This window comes from Macaca thibetana, chromosome 8 (genome assembly GCF_024542745.1).
Source record: "Macaca thibetana thibetana isolate TM-01 chromosome 8, ASM2454274v1, whole genome shotgun sequence".
In the NCBI taxonomy this organism is placed as follows: domain Eukaryota; kingdom Metazoa; phylum Chordata; class Mammalia; order Primates; family Cercopithecidae; genus Macaca; species Macaca thibetana.
In genome coordinates, this window is record NC_065585.1 from 19,132,763 (window position 1) to 19,149,845 (window position 17,083).

At 37.7% G+C, this 17,083-nt stretch overlaps 1 long non-coding RNA gene across 3 annotated transcripts in view; it reads left to right on the forward strand.

The window, feature by feature from the left end:
* The window catches only part of LOC126961406 (uncharacterized), a 52,792-nt gene that overhangs the window by 8,799 nt on the left and 26,910 nt on the right, over nucleotides 1-17,083 (forward strand). For all 3 annotated transcript variants that reach the window (XR_007728292.1, XR_007728291.1, XR_007728293.1), the window contains exon 2: nucleotides 6,167-6,260. This is a non-coding gene — a long non-coding RNA (uncharacterized LOC126961406). The remainder of the gene's footprint in view (nucleotides 1-6,166; nucleotides 6,261-17,083) is intronic.

Here is a 17,083-nt window from a genome sequence, read left to right on the forward strand (position 1 = left end):
GATGATGGGAATGGCTCAGCCTCTTAGGCAGTTTGGCTTTTATAGGGAGGGGTAAACACAAATGCAAATGATGTGGTTTAACACTGTTCAGTTTGCAAACTGCAGATGTCACAGTTTGCTAACTTTCCAAAACATTTGGAGATGTTTTTCTCGGTAGTGGTTGCGGTTTTTCTTAGTCAGCTTCGGAGAGCAAAGTTATTATCTCAGCTAATCAGCTATGAGACAAAGAACAGAATGTAGATTTTTTGCTTTGTCAGCAGGTTTTGTCAGCAGATGAAAGGGTACAGTTTGTGGTAGGTCTTGTCACACTTGACCAAAGATCTTCTAGAAGAGTTTCACACAGAGATAACATCAGACAGGAAAATCAGAAACAGGAAGGAGGTTGTGGTCGTTCCCACCCCCACCCCCCACCCCAAGTAAGGTTAAGAGGCTGAGACATACCTCCTTGCAGCGTAGCTCACTTACTTGCATGTGATGCACTTCCTTCCCATGCCTGCCTGCCCTACCCCACCCCACCTTCTTACACATAGCCTTTCTTGCCCTGTGAACACCCATTTCTACACCTCTCTATTTGCAGTCATGCTGACTCAATCAGTGTGTCACCTCATCCCTCCAAGGCTACTGTACTACCTTCCAAAATGGCCGCCTTCCTTCCACTCTTTTTTCTCACAATTTAGTTTCCACAGAGAAGCCGGAATGAACAAAAGTGAAAATCTGATTTTGTTACTAACCTGTTCAAAATTTTTTTGTCACTCCCTATTACCCTTCAAGGAAAGCCTATGCTACATAGCACAATATTCAAGCCCTTCATGTTCCAGGTTACCCCCTTTTCTTGCCAGCCCTTAGCCAACTCTACATTCCAGCTCTGCGGAACCTCCAGCTGCTTTCCTACACCCCCTGAGCTTCTCCATGTCTAGGACTTTGCTTGCGCCTTTTCTTTCACCTCCAATGCCCTCCCTCCAACTGACTAAGTCCCAATGTATGTATATAAGAATTTAGAGGATACCTCTTCTGAATTTATCCCAGGCCCCAACTTCAGCCCCCAGCCTTCCCTACCACCTTGAAGCTGAGTCTGGTTGAAATTCCTCTATTCCCTACCCTTTCCAGTCACAACACTTACCACACTAACAAGTTCCTCCTTCTTTTTCTGTCTCTGCAGCTAGACCAGGAGCTCCCTACAGGTCAAGACCATGTGTTCTCTGTTGTTTTTTCATGGCAAGGGGAGACATAGGGTTGCAGTAGTGAGTGGGCATCTGTTCTCAGAAGGCAGTGCCTAGAGCACTATAAGTACTTAATAAACTCTTGCGAAATTAAAAAGTGGGTGAAGTCATCGTATATGTTTAAAATTGTACAATACACTGGATTTACAGAACACATCTCAAATCCTGTAGAAACAAGACAAACTCACATAAAGCAATTAGCAAAAATTGAAGACTCTGAGAGGTAGAATGTGAAATAGAATGATTTATGTTAATCAATTGTGTTACATCTCATGAAACCTAATGAATGTTAGAACATAGTAACCAGCCACTCTGGGGGTCTGGATATTCACTTATTTCAGGATTGACTTCTTTAACTCAAACCCAGGAGAGAATTCCTCCTTAAAAGCTAATTCTTGGGACATCTTCTGAGCAAGCCGCATACTGAAATCAGTTTCATTCCTTTTTAATTAACCAATGTGAACATCCTCTTTGCTTTCATGACTATGGGACGTATTCCTCAAAGTCACATCCACACTCACAACTATATTGGTTCTCACACAGTACCCTAAGCATGCTCAAGACTTGATAGATACTGCCTGAATTGGTGACTTGCAGAACAGCTGTACACCACTTCTGGGATGGTTTATGATTTCCTTAATATGAGTCTTGGTTTTCTTTATCCCAAATGTATTGTCTGCAGTATCACTCAAGATTGTTAAGATCATAGTCACAATTTAAAAAACAAAAGTATGTATCCTTACTAACTATATTCATAAATATGAGTTACAAAGTGTAGAATAACTTCAGAAGAAGCACACCCCAAAACTACAGAGTAGTGCCATAGGTAAATTGCCTCTTATAGATGCTGTATCTCAGGAGAGGGCACTCAAAGGAGTAGGAAAGCTCTGAGGTGGAAACTGCATGGTTTAATTTGGGTTTCCCCAGAGGTAGACCCTGACACAGGATTATTGCAAATAGATTTGAAATGGGATCCCAAGAAACATCAGTAGGGGGCTGGAGAATGAGAGAGGCAAGAAAAAGAAGCTAAAGGGGAATGTCATTGTAGGAAACAAGGTCTCAGTCTCCAGGAGATGGAGCAGAACAGCCTCAGAGATGACTCACCTGAGCAGTAAGACATCTGAAATATTTAATTTAACAATTCCCATTAGCTATTAGTTGACAGCTGTCCTGAGGGTATTAATTCCCTGCATTTCAGCCCACCTGACATCAGGTCAAGCATATTATCATGGCAGAGGGCGCCCTTAGGTAGAAAGTCATGGGTTCTTGTAGCACAAAGAACACAAACTCTATTACATTTCAGTTGAATCTAAGCTGTTGCATATGTAATAAGCTGTCTCAGCTGATAGGCAGGCAAAAAATAATTATGAATTTATTTAGTTTCATTAAGTTTCTGCAATACACCATCCAATAACTGGATTTCCAAACTCATTCTCAGACTTTCATTCACTCCTTTTCTACCTAAATGAGAACAGTTACCTCAAGCAAATTAAATGTGCTGATTCTGTCCTTTAAACTTTTGCTCAATCCGCATCCAATGCATGTTTCTTGTAGGTCCAGAAGCAGATCCTGATGCAGGAATCCCAGTATAAATGATGTATTAAGGATGTTCTCTTACAAGAAGGCAGGCAGGAAGCAGGAGAGGGAAGGGAAGAAGCGAAGCTGACGTGTGATTTCTCAGGAAGCTCCAACTGCAGCCTGTTCTACAGAAGGCTCTGAAGTATAAAATATACCCTAGAGTGTTCATGACTTAAGACAAAGGAGCTGGGTTATTCTATTCCCAATAGACAATCAAGCATTGGAAACACTGCCCTGAAATGCTCTAGGTGGGGCACGTTAAGTTTGTCCCATCTGTCACAGATTCTTACATTTTCTTGTTAGTCACAATTTCTGGGAGAAAATTTATAAACAGAAAACTTAGTGGAATAAAGTAATCTGTTGTAGCATTTAGAGCTGAGGCCACAAATGATGGTCATCATCTCCCTTCTCTGACACTGTTTTAGATTCCTTGTGAAACTTTGGCTAGTGCCTCTGTCAGTGTAGGTGACCTTCCTGGAGGGGCTACTAAAATCACCCTCCCTGAGGAGTCTAGGTCGCTAGTTACCACATTTTATCAAGCCATAGCATGATAATTCTAAGAGATGCCCCAGTAGGTTTCCCAAGTACAGAACATTATTTTGTGTGCTCACCTTATATAGCAGACTATTCTCATGGTCCTGGCAACTCAGCTCTTTCATGCATCTTCTGCTGCTGAGCATCCACTGAGTTTCAGCTCAAGATCTCACCTCTTCCATAAAACCTTCCCTGGTCCTTGCATTCCTCAGTGCCTTCTTGTCCCCATAACTCAAAGAAGTTACTGCTTATGCCTCTCATCTGGCCTGAATCTCACTCTGCATTGTAATTCCTCATTACAGAATTTTTATTGACCTTGGACAATGTAATTTGGTTGACTTGTGAGTGTATGTGTTGTCTTTTTGATGGGAACCTGGGCACCTGAACAGGGTTCTACCCCACCCTTCACGGGCTGCCTCCAGGGCCCGACACAGGTTGCTCTGTGTCCCCAGGCCTCAGGGAACTCACGTTGAATTAGCAACTGAACGCCTCACAGAATAGCATCTCTGCACCTTAGAACTACTTGTGATTTTTCTCATCATAAGTCTTGCTTCCAAGAGTTCTCTAACTTATTTGGTTGTCAGTGACACTCATTATCATTCAGGCCACAATCATCTTTCAAAAAAAACAAAAAAAAGACAGCTTTCAGAGGCTTAGCCTTATTACATTTTAAAACCAGCCCTTAAAAGCATATATTTCTAGATGCTTTATTATTAATCCAAATTATGTGCAAATGAATGCCATAACTTTCCCCTACAAAGGACAGGGTATTTTTGTTCTTTTTTTTTTCTTTTTTGGCATTACTCAGACCTTGAGGTTGACAAACATACTTTGGGGATATTGGATATTTGTGGAGAAGGCATAGAAACATTTACATAAAGAAGCAATTCAACCTATATTGAACACGTTTTGGGTGCCAGGAATTGCCCAAGGGACTTTATATAAACTGCATTGTCCACAGGTTTTTTTCTTCTCTTTTTTTCTGAAGTACATACATTGGAATATTTTGAGGCATTTTATAGCCTCTTGTGGGAGCTTAAAGGGAAAGGAGGAAAACTCATGTCACTTCGTTTTGCAATTAATTACTTCTTCTGGGAAGACTTTGCCTTGTAATTGTAGTATTTATGTATTTATTATTTCTGATTGCTCCTGTCTTGTATTCTCTATTCAAAAGCAAAACTTTGATACAAAAATAGTACTAAACTTGACTATGTATCTCCAGGTATCTAATCTACTCTCCACAAATAGTATTGAGATGACATAAAATGTTACTATTAATAGAGGTTAAAATCTATTGAATGTTTGCTGTAAACCAGGCACTCTGCACAGCCCTTTATACACATCATCTTATTTAATACTCATAGCAATTTTCAGAGGTAAGTACTACTATCATCTCTGTTTCATAGATACAGAAATTAAGGCTCAGGGCAGCTGAACAACTCCCCAAAGACCACGCAGCTAGTAAGTAAAGAAATTGAGCTTATGCTGCACAGAGGACAAAAAGCCTCCCTCCTTGGCTCTCTCCTTGGAGATGGCAAAAGAAGTTGTATTCTCAGCCTGTGATCTTGCTAACCAAGAGATCACAAACTCTTTGGGTCTCAGTTTCTTTATTTATTGAATTGATACTCTAATGCCCACACTGCTATGCTCATCTATCTGTCCATCATTTGTTCATCTTCAAGCATTTAACTTTCACTGCTTTATATTTTGCTTATAGGAGTTACTGATAGCTCTCAAAGAACATAAAGTATGTCACATTCATCTTGATACCTATTCTTGATACATCTTGATACATCTTGATATACTTGGCCACTATGCTAAATGCTTTAAATATCATTTATTTAAATCATTTATTCCTCACGATACCATAAGAAAGGTAGTCCTTTCATCCCCACTTATTTCAGACTTAAGGAGGTTATTTGACCCCAATCACAATTACATTAATGGTGTCAGATAGATTTGAACATAGATATCTGGCTCCAGAGTCCATGGTCTTAGTTACCGTGCTATACAAGAAAGCAACTTAATTTTCTTCTCAAATCCAGGTGCTGTTTCAGAAGAGAATGTCATATGTGTTTTTATCTCCTTTTTCTCTTTACTCTTTAGCTCTTGTTTTTATTCCATGATCTGCATTTATTTTTGTGTAACTAGAGATGTGATTTTTCACTGCACATTACTTTTAAAATCCCAGATATGAAATCTCATATAGACATTAATTTTAATTTGCCATTGATTTTATTCTTAGAAACAATATTGGAAGAGAAAAAGTTTCCTCTAATTTTTAAGTTTTATGACCTTAAATGTCATGGGTAGCAAAAATGCCACTTTAGCATAATAATAATTTTGAGTAAAAAAATTGTGAAGATATAGATACCAAAAAAAAAAAAAAAAAAAAAAAAGAAGAAGAAGTGCTCTGTCCTCCACCTGTTTTCCTAAAATTAGGAAGTAAATTTGCAAAAGTGCACCTCTTCACCTCTGTATCAGGAAAGATGAAAGTTAATCACCTTTAGATAGAGACAACTTTAGATCCTTGTCAGCCTGGAGATGGGATGGTACCAGAAGGGTCTGCAGAATAAACTTTACCAACTACACTTCGTCCACCACTAGCTTTTCATATATTTGCATTTCCACAATTTACTATTCCTAGAGGTTAAAGGTCCCTTTCTTCTATCTTGTCACTTCTCTAAAAATTTATTGTTCCTTTGCTATGTAAGTCCAAGTTCTAACCAAGCCTTTAAGTTACTTATCCCTGAGTTTCTCTCATGTACATATGAGATATACACATTAGTAAACTTCTGTTCGTTCTTTGCTCATTAATCTATCTTTTGCTGCAGAGCTTCAACTGAGAATCTAGAAGAGAGTAGACAGAAAAATACTTTTCCCTTCCCTCCAAATGCAAGGATAATCTTACGTGAGTCCAGGAGGAAGGTAAGTAATATTAAAGATACAAGAAGATGAATAGCTTCAGATTTTGCCTTTTAGAGTTTCAGAAGATAAGGGTTTAGATGAAAATCAACACAAATCTAGGATAAAGCAATTACAATGAGTGGTAGGTCTCAGATATGCTAATTTTGGTCTCTGCAGGTCATAGAAAACAGAATTAAGACATAGGGACTGAAAAAGATTGTTAACTAAGTCCTTCACCTTTAAAAATGAGAAGTAACAAATAATTTAAGATTCAAACTAAGCAGAACATAATTTTGAAAAATGAACGCCATGACGAAAAAATCAACAGCAGTAAAATGTCTAAAAAAAAGAAAAAAGATTGGTCAGTTAAGCTATTCATTGTGAAAACCTTGAGGTATAACCAAAGAATATCCAAAAGCATTTCTGCCATCAAAACATTACCCTTAAGATTAATATTAAGAAATAAAGCAAACGAAGCCTAAAATATAAACAGATTCATTTCTTAATGTGACTTTTATTATTTACTTAAAAATCTGCAGTCAGAAAACATAAAAAGAACATTCACTAACCAGAGCCAAGGGACTACTCTCCCACAAGTTTTTAACACTTTGCAGTAAATTGTTATAGAAATAACCATCACACACACACACACACACACACACACAGAGAGAGAGAGAGAGAGAGAGAGAGAGAGAGAGAGCACACACATTCTTCCCAGCTTTCTTGCAATTGGTTTGGGATCCATTAGTGAGAGATGTTTTTGTAGCCACAAGTAAACAAATTTAGAAAAGAAAATAGAGTAACATAGCATTTAAGCATATGACCTCAAACTGAGGAAGCAATAATATACAAAGTAAAGATAGATGATGATGGATGGGTAAATCATAGATAGACGATAAACAGGTGGGTGGATGGATAGATAGATAGATACATACATACATACATACATACATAGATTTCAATTATTGTGCATTCAAAAAATATTAATCACAATATTCACTCAGAATATTTAACTGTAGAAAGGTTATATTCCAAGGCCATCAACAGGCCAATGCAGGTCTGCAAATGTTTATCTCTGACAAGATGAGTACTGAAATTGAGAGTAAGTCTTTAGAAACTTTTATAGATGTTTGGCAAAGAAATTTCAGGTCTGTTGAATCTAATGATAAAAAAAGAGCTGCATTTTATGCCTTTTTAATAATTTTTGTAGTAATTGATTTTTATTCTATTTTATGAAACAATCAGCATTAGAAATTAAAAAAAATAAAATTATCCTTTTCCCACAGGTAGTTTGAGAAGCTTGGAATAAAATTATATTTGGTCTTTGGGAAACTAGGGATTCTTCCTTCTGTTGTGGTTATACAAAGCATACATTTAACGGGCCTATCATTTTATTTTTGCGGAGATTGTAATTGCTCACTATCAATGTAAGATAAATTACAGGAGGTGAGTGAACTGAGAGAAAGGAAAAAATACCTTCCTGTTTAGTAGTTACAAGTTAGAACTGTAGGCACAGTGTAACATTAGGAAATACAGCTGCTGACACACCAGTAGTTTGCCCTTTTGTACAAATAGTCCTGAGGTTATTATTATTTTTTGTATCTATACAGTTTTTCAAAACTCTGTTGTGGACTTTATTCTGTTATTCATAGACATGACAAGATAACTTGTCCCATTAACTTCTGGGCTAAAGCTACCTTTTAGACTAAAGGACAAGGAAAATGTAAGCATCCCTTTTAGGTTTTGGGGAATTCGTGATATCTGTGACATTAGCCTCACTTTGTTTTTGGTGGCACTTTTCATGTGCTGTGGTTTGCTGTCCATGCAGGGCAAAGCTGAGCTGGATGTATGTAAGCAAAAGGTGCCCAAGAGTATAAAGAACTAAAATCTTTATGCAAAAACAAAAGAAGATGTAAACCTCAAGCGTACCTCCACCCATTTACACTTCTTAGCTCCAAACCACAAAGAGAACAAAAAGGTACTTTCTCAGACTTGTTTTTTTGTCACGTTTTTTGAGAAAAGTCATGGTTAACTCTTAAACGTACTGTCCTGGCCTTACTCTTAGATGTTGATCTTTTCAAAAAATTGATAACAGTTGACTGCTCTTAGAGAGCATCTACCTTGCCCCCCGCCCCAAACCATATCCCTGTTTCTTGGTCCACTGGTCCTATGACCAGCCTTGAACTACGGTACCTGTAATGTACAAAATCTTTGCAAATTGCCAGATGTCAAGGCTACTTCACATTTAGACCAACCTTCATGCTAGCAACACATATGTTTTTTTTTTTTCTCACCTCTGTAACCTCTAAGAAGTTTTTGTAAAATTAGGGCACAGTCCGTTTTGCTGCCAGGCAGTTGTCTCTCCAGAATTCCTTCACGTGGACTGTGTCTATGGGTGAAAGTATATGGCTAATGTGAAATTCAAAGCCGCAGATAACACTTACCTTGAAAAGGAACTCAGAATGGAAGTGATATTAACGTGCCCTCTAGGTGTTAAATAGAACAGCTGGAAAACAGTTTAAATTATCATTGACTGAGCCCCATTTTCGAACCCCATTTTCCATTGATCTGGAGCCGGCATGTCCATTAAGGTTGTTGGAAGGACCTAAGAACACCTGTAGCCAGATTTGCTAAAATTGACATCATCTGCTAACAGAGGGCAGGCCAAGAGGCTGCCTAGATTCCTGTTCCTCAAAGAGTAGAAGTACTCTGCTAATTTTAAAACAGAAAAACTTAGGAGGGAAAATATGAAGAGTCCTAAAACCCCATGTTGCTTTGTTTTGTTTTGTTCTGTTTTTTGAGATGGAGCCTTGCTCTGTTACCCAGGCTGGAGTGCAGTGGCACAATCTCTCCTCACTGCAACTTCTGCCTCCTGGGTTCAAGCAATTCTCCTGCTTCAGCCTCCCAAGTAGCTGGGACTACAGGCACCCACCACCATGCCCAGCTAATTTTTTTTGTGTGTGTGTATTTTTAGTAGAAACAGGGTTTCACCACATTGGCCAGGCTAGTCTCGAGCTCCTGACCTCAGGTGATCTGCCCACCTCAGCCTCCCAAAGTGCTGGAATTACAGGCATGAGCCACTGCAACTGACCCTAAAAACCCATATTAATGTTAATATGTTCAAGGATAAGGAAAATTAGATGAGTTACAGTTATCTTTCAAATGAGTTTAAAGGAGGAAGAGTTTAAAAGCATCTATTACACATAAGATACATAATAGAACATAATAGAACTCTAGGAATAGCAATAGTAAACTTGTCAGATAAAAAGGAAAATCCAGCATGTGTCAGAAATAACCATTTATTGTGGACATCCTAGTGGTTTCTATTAAAAAAGATCTCCTCTAAATTTCAAAATAAAACACAATAAATTGTAGCCTACAAAGATATGTTTACAAAGAAAAAAACAAGCACACAATACAAAGTAGTAGTATTAAATGAGTAATCACTCAGCAAAAAGAATATTAATTTATGCTATTACTATTACTAAGGAAATGCTAACACAATAAACTCACCGTCAAACTAAAATACATACTAAATAAATATTTAAAGCCATTAGAAGAGAGAAGGAAGACAACAACACAAAATCACAAATAAAACAAGGAAAAGATAAAATAATTTTTTGATAAAATAGCAGTAATATTAAGAGTGCTTTGGAAAAAAATAGTGAAATTTATGCATTTGAATTTAAACAATTTATCAAACACTGAGAAATATGTTAATAAAATTTGGAATAAAAAACTAAGAAACCCAGCAATTTACTTGTGTTTATATAACATTTGTTATTTTATTCAATCTTCAATGATTTAAACCAGTGTCCAAATTTCCTAGGAAATTGAGACCTTCAGTGGGATGGAGGGTAGGTCCTGTTCATGTTTCAGTTACCTATATAATAAGTGTTCTGTAAATGTTTTTAAATGAAAGAGAATGTTGAGAGAGTTCTAGGTTATAGGAAAAGAAAAAGAGATTTAAAACAATACAAAAAGTAAATAATTACTTAAAAATAAAACTACCTTACTTTGGCATATTTACTGGACAATTTTTCCAAACACTGAAAAAGAGATAGGGAAGATAAGAATGAAGTATTATTTTTTGAGAGATAAGTGCTAGGCACCATGCTCAAAGCATTACATTAAAAGAGGAGAGAGAGAGAAAGAGAGAGAGAGAGAGGTGAAAATTATAACAGAAGACACTGATTTATCAATGCTTATGAGTAATAAAATTATGACACTAGAAAATAGGATAAAAGTAAATACTAAAACAAATTAAGCTCTTTTTGTTGTAGAATCTAAGGAAACCCCAAGCATTGCAGTTAAATTCTTAAATATTAGTGACAGCTAGAGTGTGAAATGAATGCATTCCATTTCTGGCAGCAAAAACTGAGTACCTACAAATCAATGCATTAAGAAAGAGATGTTTTTTAAACACACACATACCCCACCCTAAATGTGCAAGCACACACCCATCAGTGGAGAGGGAAAGCCTCTATGAGACTGAAAAGGCTTTAAAATACCTACATTATTCTAAGTAGCAACCCATGTCAGTGGTATTATTTCTGAGTCCTGTCAACCCCCATCCACACGCCATCTTAACTTCCACCACTAGATTGAATTATCCTAAAATAGAAACCCCATGATACATCCAAAGGTCTAAAACCTCTTCATCCCCCAAACTCCACCCTTGCCATAGCACAGAAAAGATCAAATTCCAAAGTCATACAAGTGGCCCCATCCATTCTTGATGTATCTCTACTTACTTTTTAAGAAATTCGTAATTATTAAGTTTTTGTTGTTATTTATGGCAGTAAGAACATTTACCATAGGACCTGTCCTTTTAACAAATTTGTAAGTGTACAGTATCGTTAACCATAGGCATGATGTTGTACAGCCAATCTCTAGAACATACTTTTCTTGCATAATTGAAACTTCATATATATTGAACAGTAACTCCCCATTTCATCCTCCTCCCAGCCCCTGGAAGCCACCTTTCCACTCTCTGCTTCTATGAGATTATTTTAGGTATTCGTGTAAGTCAAATCATACTGTATCTTTCCTTCTGTGACTGGTTTATTTCACTTAGCAAAATGTCCTTCGGGTTCACCCATGTTGTTTCACTTACTTTTTATATTCATTTTCTGTTATCCTCAAAGTTGCTCATTTATTGACCTCCAATGTCTATGTCATAGGCTCCCCAACCCTGCACTTTCTTATTTGTGTGCCTTTTCATGAAGCTTTTCTACATTTTTGCAATTTAGATTACTTATCCTTTCATCACAGAGCATTTAGTCTTGTATGCTGCCATTTATTGAAACTTTATACTTCATTTTGACATTTCTTGTTGGCTTTGTTTATACTGCAATTTACAAGTCTGTGTGTTTCTGTCTGAAGTTTCCAATTAGGTTAAACACATATCTTACACCACATTTATATCTCTCATAGTATTTAGTACAGCGTCTTACACGTAGTAATTGTGCAGTAAATACGGTTTAATCAATTGAATGGTTGTAAACTCCTTGAGGGAACATTTTATTTGGTTTACTATCCCCAAAGCCTGGGAAGTACTTGACATGTAGTAAATGCTCAGTAAATATTGTGTTGTGCGTGAGGAGAAACCGAAAGAGGAAATTCGATGATTCTGCTAAGACCACACATTGCTGAATACAGGGGTCAATTCTCAGTTCTCTTCTTACTTGACCTAAATGCTTTTGATCCAGCTGATGACTTCTTCCTACTAAAAATGCTTCCTTTGCTAGATTTCCAGCATATTCCTTGTCTTGGTTTTTCTCCTGTGTCACTGACTGTTCCTTCTCAGTCTAATTTGCCAACTTTTTGTCTTCTCCCAGTTGCTTTCTCTGCAATGTGTTAGGGGTCAGTCAGTCTTCTTCTCTTCTCTTAACTACATTCACTCCCTAGGGGATCTCATTAGTTCATGACTTTAAAAATCCCACGTGTTGCTGACTCCTGTATTTACACCTTCAACCTTGACACCTTTGCCAGCTCCAAAGCTATGGTGTCCTATTGCCTACTTGATGTTTCTACTGAGATGGCCAACACTGTTTCTAATGAATATACCCCTGGTCTGCCTCCTTGAGCCTGCCCTCCAACAGTATTCTCCATCTCAGTTCAAAATGGAAACATCCTTTTCTAGTATCTCAAACATTATTGGCAATCTCATTCTCTTATGTCTCAATCCATGAGGAAATACTGTTGTGCTCTACTTACAAAATATTTACAGACAGCAACACCTTCTCACCTCCCACCCCTCTACCTGTCCAACCTGAAACATAAATACCAGCAAGGTGTTATTTACCTTGTTTACCTGAATTTTTACCAAAGTATCCACAGTTTATTCCCCACATGGCAGCCAGAGGGGTCCTGTTAGAATGGAAGTCAGATCATGTCACTCCTCTTTCATAACCCCAGAACAGTTCTCTCTTTCACTCAAAGCAAAACTCAATGTTGTTACAAGAAAATATCCAATTGAACTTCCCAAGTCCTCTCTGACTTCATCTCCTGCTAATTTCCCTCTTGCTCACATTCCTCTAGCTACCATGTTCCTCTTTTCATTTATTTTAGTCATCTATTGTTCCATAACAAGCCACCCCAGAATTCAGTGGCTTAAAATGATTTGTTGTGTTCTCTATTGGGTCTGTGGATTGACTGACTTCAACTTGAGCATTTGTGCTTTAAGACTTCTTGTGTGGTTACAGTCCAGTGTCAGCTAAGTCTCAAGTCATCTGAAGGATCCATGGGCTGACGTCCACAGTAGCTTGCTCACTCCAGTGACTGACAGTTGATGCTGAGAGCTGAGCTGGGATTGTGGACCAGAGTACCTACATGCCTCTGGCCATGGCCTTTCCACATGCCTTGGGCTTCTCATAGCACAGCAACTATGGCATTCAGTGTTCTGAGGGTCAGAGTCCCAAGAGCAAGTGTTATAGGAGGCAGGAAGTAGAAGTTACCAAGCCAGTTAAAGACTATGCTTAGAACTGGCCCATCAACACTTCTACCATATTCTACTGGTTAAAGCAGTTACCAGACCTGCCAGAATTTGAGGGCATGGAGTAATAAACTCCACTTCCTCATGGTAACATGGCAACATCACATTGCAAAGGAGTACATGGAATAGAAGATATTATCAGGGAAGTCTTTGGGAAATACAGTCCGTCATCCTATTCTTTAAACACAACAGCTGCACTCTCACCTCAGTACTTGCACTAGCCTTTCCCTCTGCCTAGAATGCCTTTCCCTTGATATAAGTATGTTTTGCTTCCTCACAGCTTTCCAGTCTTTGCTCTCTCACTTACTTCAACTCTGCTATTATGTCACCTTCTCGATGAGCTCTTCCTGGACCACTCTACTGAACATGGCACATAAACAGTCTCCTTGGTGACCAAGGGCTCACCATTACCCATGAACTTTGGCTTGACCGAACTTCAGCAAGACTTCTCCCCTCCCTGCAGGCCCCTACGTTTTGACTTGCCCTCAAGTTTACATAAGCACTAAGCATCTCAGGTGCAGAATATCCTCCTCAACACTCATTCCGAGAATCAGCCAACCACAAAGAAAAACAATTTCTCTGCTGAAGCAACCTGATTTTGCCACCTTCTTACACTGCCCTCTTGCCTTTTGCCCCAACAAACTTCCCTGCCAGTTTTACCTCTCCCCCTCTCCAAAAGATATGTCCCCTTCTGTTTGATTTTGAGACACTTGAGATTTCTGAGATGGAAGTGTTCTCCCTGCTGTTTAAGTTTCCATTTACCTAAGTCTGCATTGATTTTGATTGAACACCTAGCACTCTCAATACTGTTTACCCTACCCCCGTTTTTCACATTACACATTACCTTTTACATACTAAATGTCGTCTCTATTTAACTTCAACTATTTGTTATGTTTATTATCTCTCGCCTTCCATTAGGATATAAACTGCCTGAGAGCAGGATGCCTTTCTGTTTCATCTACTGAATTCCCATCACCTACTACAAACATGATAAGTGCTCAAAAAGCCCTTGTGAATCTGATGGATAAACTTATTCTTACCTGTGATGTGGTAAGAGCAGGTTTCGTCTAATACATAGATACAGAATAAAGAAATATTTGTTACTGGTTCTGCCAGGATCTCATTCTCCACTCCAGTTAACTGAACCTCTGACATGTTCCTTGAGCTTGTTTTAAATTCTTGTTTTAATCATCTAACTCCTGTAATACTGTCCTGTTCTTTTTAGCCCTTCCTAACTTCCTTTCCTCTGCCCTTCAACTCAGCTCAGAAACTGGGGCCTCATGATTTGTGGACAGTTGTCCCTGATGCTGTTAACCCACAGGCTTTTCAATCATTTCCTCTGAGTAGATTCCAGTGCTTTTCTGTTGAACTCAGATCCCAGCTGTACCAGTCACCTGTCTAGCCCTTCCCTATCAGATCCCAGGTATACCAGCCATCTGTCCACCCCAGCTTTCCCTCCTTCCTTGGGCAGGTACCATTCCTGTTTCTGACACCTCCAATCATCCATGTCCTACGTTAGTGAACAAAGTGCCTTATAACCACATCCTAGACAGAAGAAAAGAAGTATCATTGCTTCACGATCATGCATAGGTAATATTTGTGGAGTGAATTTGTGTCAAAAACATCTGGAGGCACAGTGGTTTAACATTCTAAGTTATTCCCCTATTCCAAGGACTTTGGCAAAGGGAGGGGAAAGAATCAAAAGTTTTATGATGATTATCATGAGTTTCAGGTCATGACCACATAATTCACCTTGTTATTACACACTTCTGATCCTTTAAGTAAAATACCAGAGCCCCAGTAAAACGAATGAGATACCAGTGCCTAAGGATTTCACCCAAGCATCGCTAATTAAGGGTTATCTTCAAATGCATTCAAGCTACACAAGTCTCTTGAGTTTGCATAATTGAGCTGGAAATCAGTTGAAGGAAATTTATGGGATTTTTAGCCCAGGAGAGAAAGCAAGAAAGTTGGGAAACTCAAAACCATGGGGAAACAAAACAAACACACACACACACACACACACACACACACAAACTTCCTTCACATTGAAAAATGAAGGTTTTGTTTCTGACAATTTTTTTGATGTTAAAAAAAAAAGATGTATAAAAGATATATCTTTTATATCCTCTTTGTCTTGTTTTCCAATTTTTAGACCTCCAAATGAGGTAGAGGGTGAAAGAGCCTGAGAATCCAAGTCCTAAGTCTTGGGTTATACCTTCCCCTATTCAATATCTGACTCTCATATGTGAAATATTAATAAAAATTACTGTATCTACTCCATGGAGCGATAATGTGGATTAAACAAGAGGATGAATTGAAAATACAACAAGTCCTCAATGTCATCCACAGGTTCTTGAAAACTGTGACTTTAAGTGAAAGGATTTATAACAAAATAGGTTCATTGATACAAGCAAAGTTAAGTTCCTACAGCATATTGTTGGTCACAGAAACATCACCGAACTTCTAAACAAAAACCAAAGCACTTCTAATGATAAACATTGAAACAAATGTAAGCACTCTCTCACTCTCTCTGTCTCATATATACTTTATATATATATATAAAATATATGAAAATTATTTTATATATATAATCTTCCATATATATGAAAAATCTTTCTCATATATACATATAGTCTTTCATATATATATATATACACACACATATATATATATATAGATATATATGAGAAAGATTAACAAAAACAAGATAATTATTTACCCGATTATTTCAGTTCAGGGTCATGGGTGGCTGGAGCCTATCCCAGCACTTGTGACCTGGACATAGAAGTTCATGGTGGCCTGCAAGCTTGTTTGGAATTAGAATATGGAGCTGATCCCATTGTTGGCCTCAAGGGAACCTTGGATAGCCTTGCAAGTGAGGAGGCAACAATGAAAGTGGAAAGTTGGGGCTCTAGAAAGCTCAAGGCTCTCTATTGGAACAAAGAGAGCAGAGGGATGAGATGTTATGAATTAAATAGGATGGAGATATGATGGTAACTTTGACAGCATGGCCTGTTGTATTTCAAAGAACAAAGAGCCTTCTAAACCTTTGCACAGAAACACAATCAAAGGGTCTAAGCAGCAAGGGTTTTTTCTCTGTATAATAAGTATACAAAGGTTATACAATTGACAACACAATCTCTATAAAAAGCTTTTTTAGCCACTCCCATCTTCAGTCTCTTCTATGAACTGTCTACATTATTTGCCCAACCATTTATTTTTTACAAAACTTCCTTAATTTTTTCCATTTAAAAAATTTGAGTTGTCATTTAATTTTACATGTAACTTTGCCTGACCTTTATCTATGTTTTGAGCAACTTGAGCACTGGAAATTTGTTTATTTTGTAACCTCCAGAGTATGGAGGATGATTATTTTCCCTAAAATCGTAGCACTTGTGATTTTAAATTCTATCCGCTGGATGAATCAATACAAGTGAATAGAAGATAGAATAATACCTCATCTACAAGAATTCACTGCACTAGCAGTCTTATCTATTAGAAATACGTGAAAGAATCAATGAGTAAGAAAAAAAAGCTTTCAAATAACCAAAATAAATGTTACTAAATCATTTTTGCCATCTTAAATGAGTATTAAATACGTAAAGGCAAAACCTAAGATGATTACATCTAGGAATTATTTTACAATATGACACAGGAATTAAGTATAGCATCAATAACCTTTGACCAAGTGAAACAGGCTTTTTTAAAGATAACATAAACTTGTATTATTTTTTCATCCAAACCCTAGCAGCCTAATCCCCTCTCCTTGCTATAGAGAGAAGCCATTCTCAGATAACAAGAGCTTAAGCAAAGTAATTTTTACAGAGTATACTTTGAATGAGGG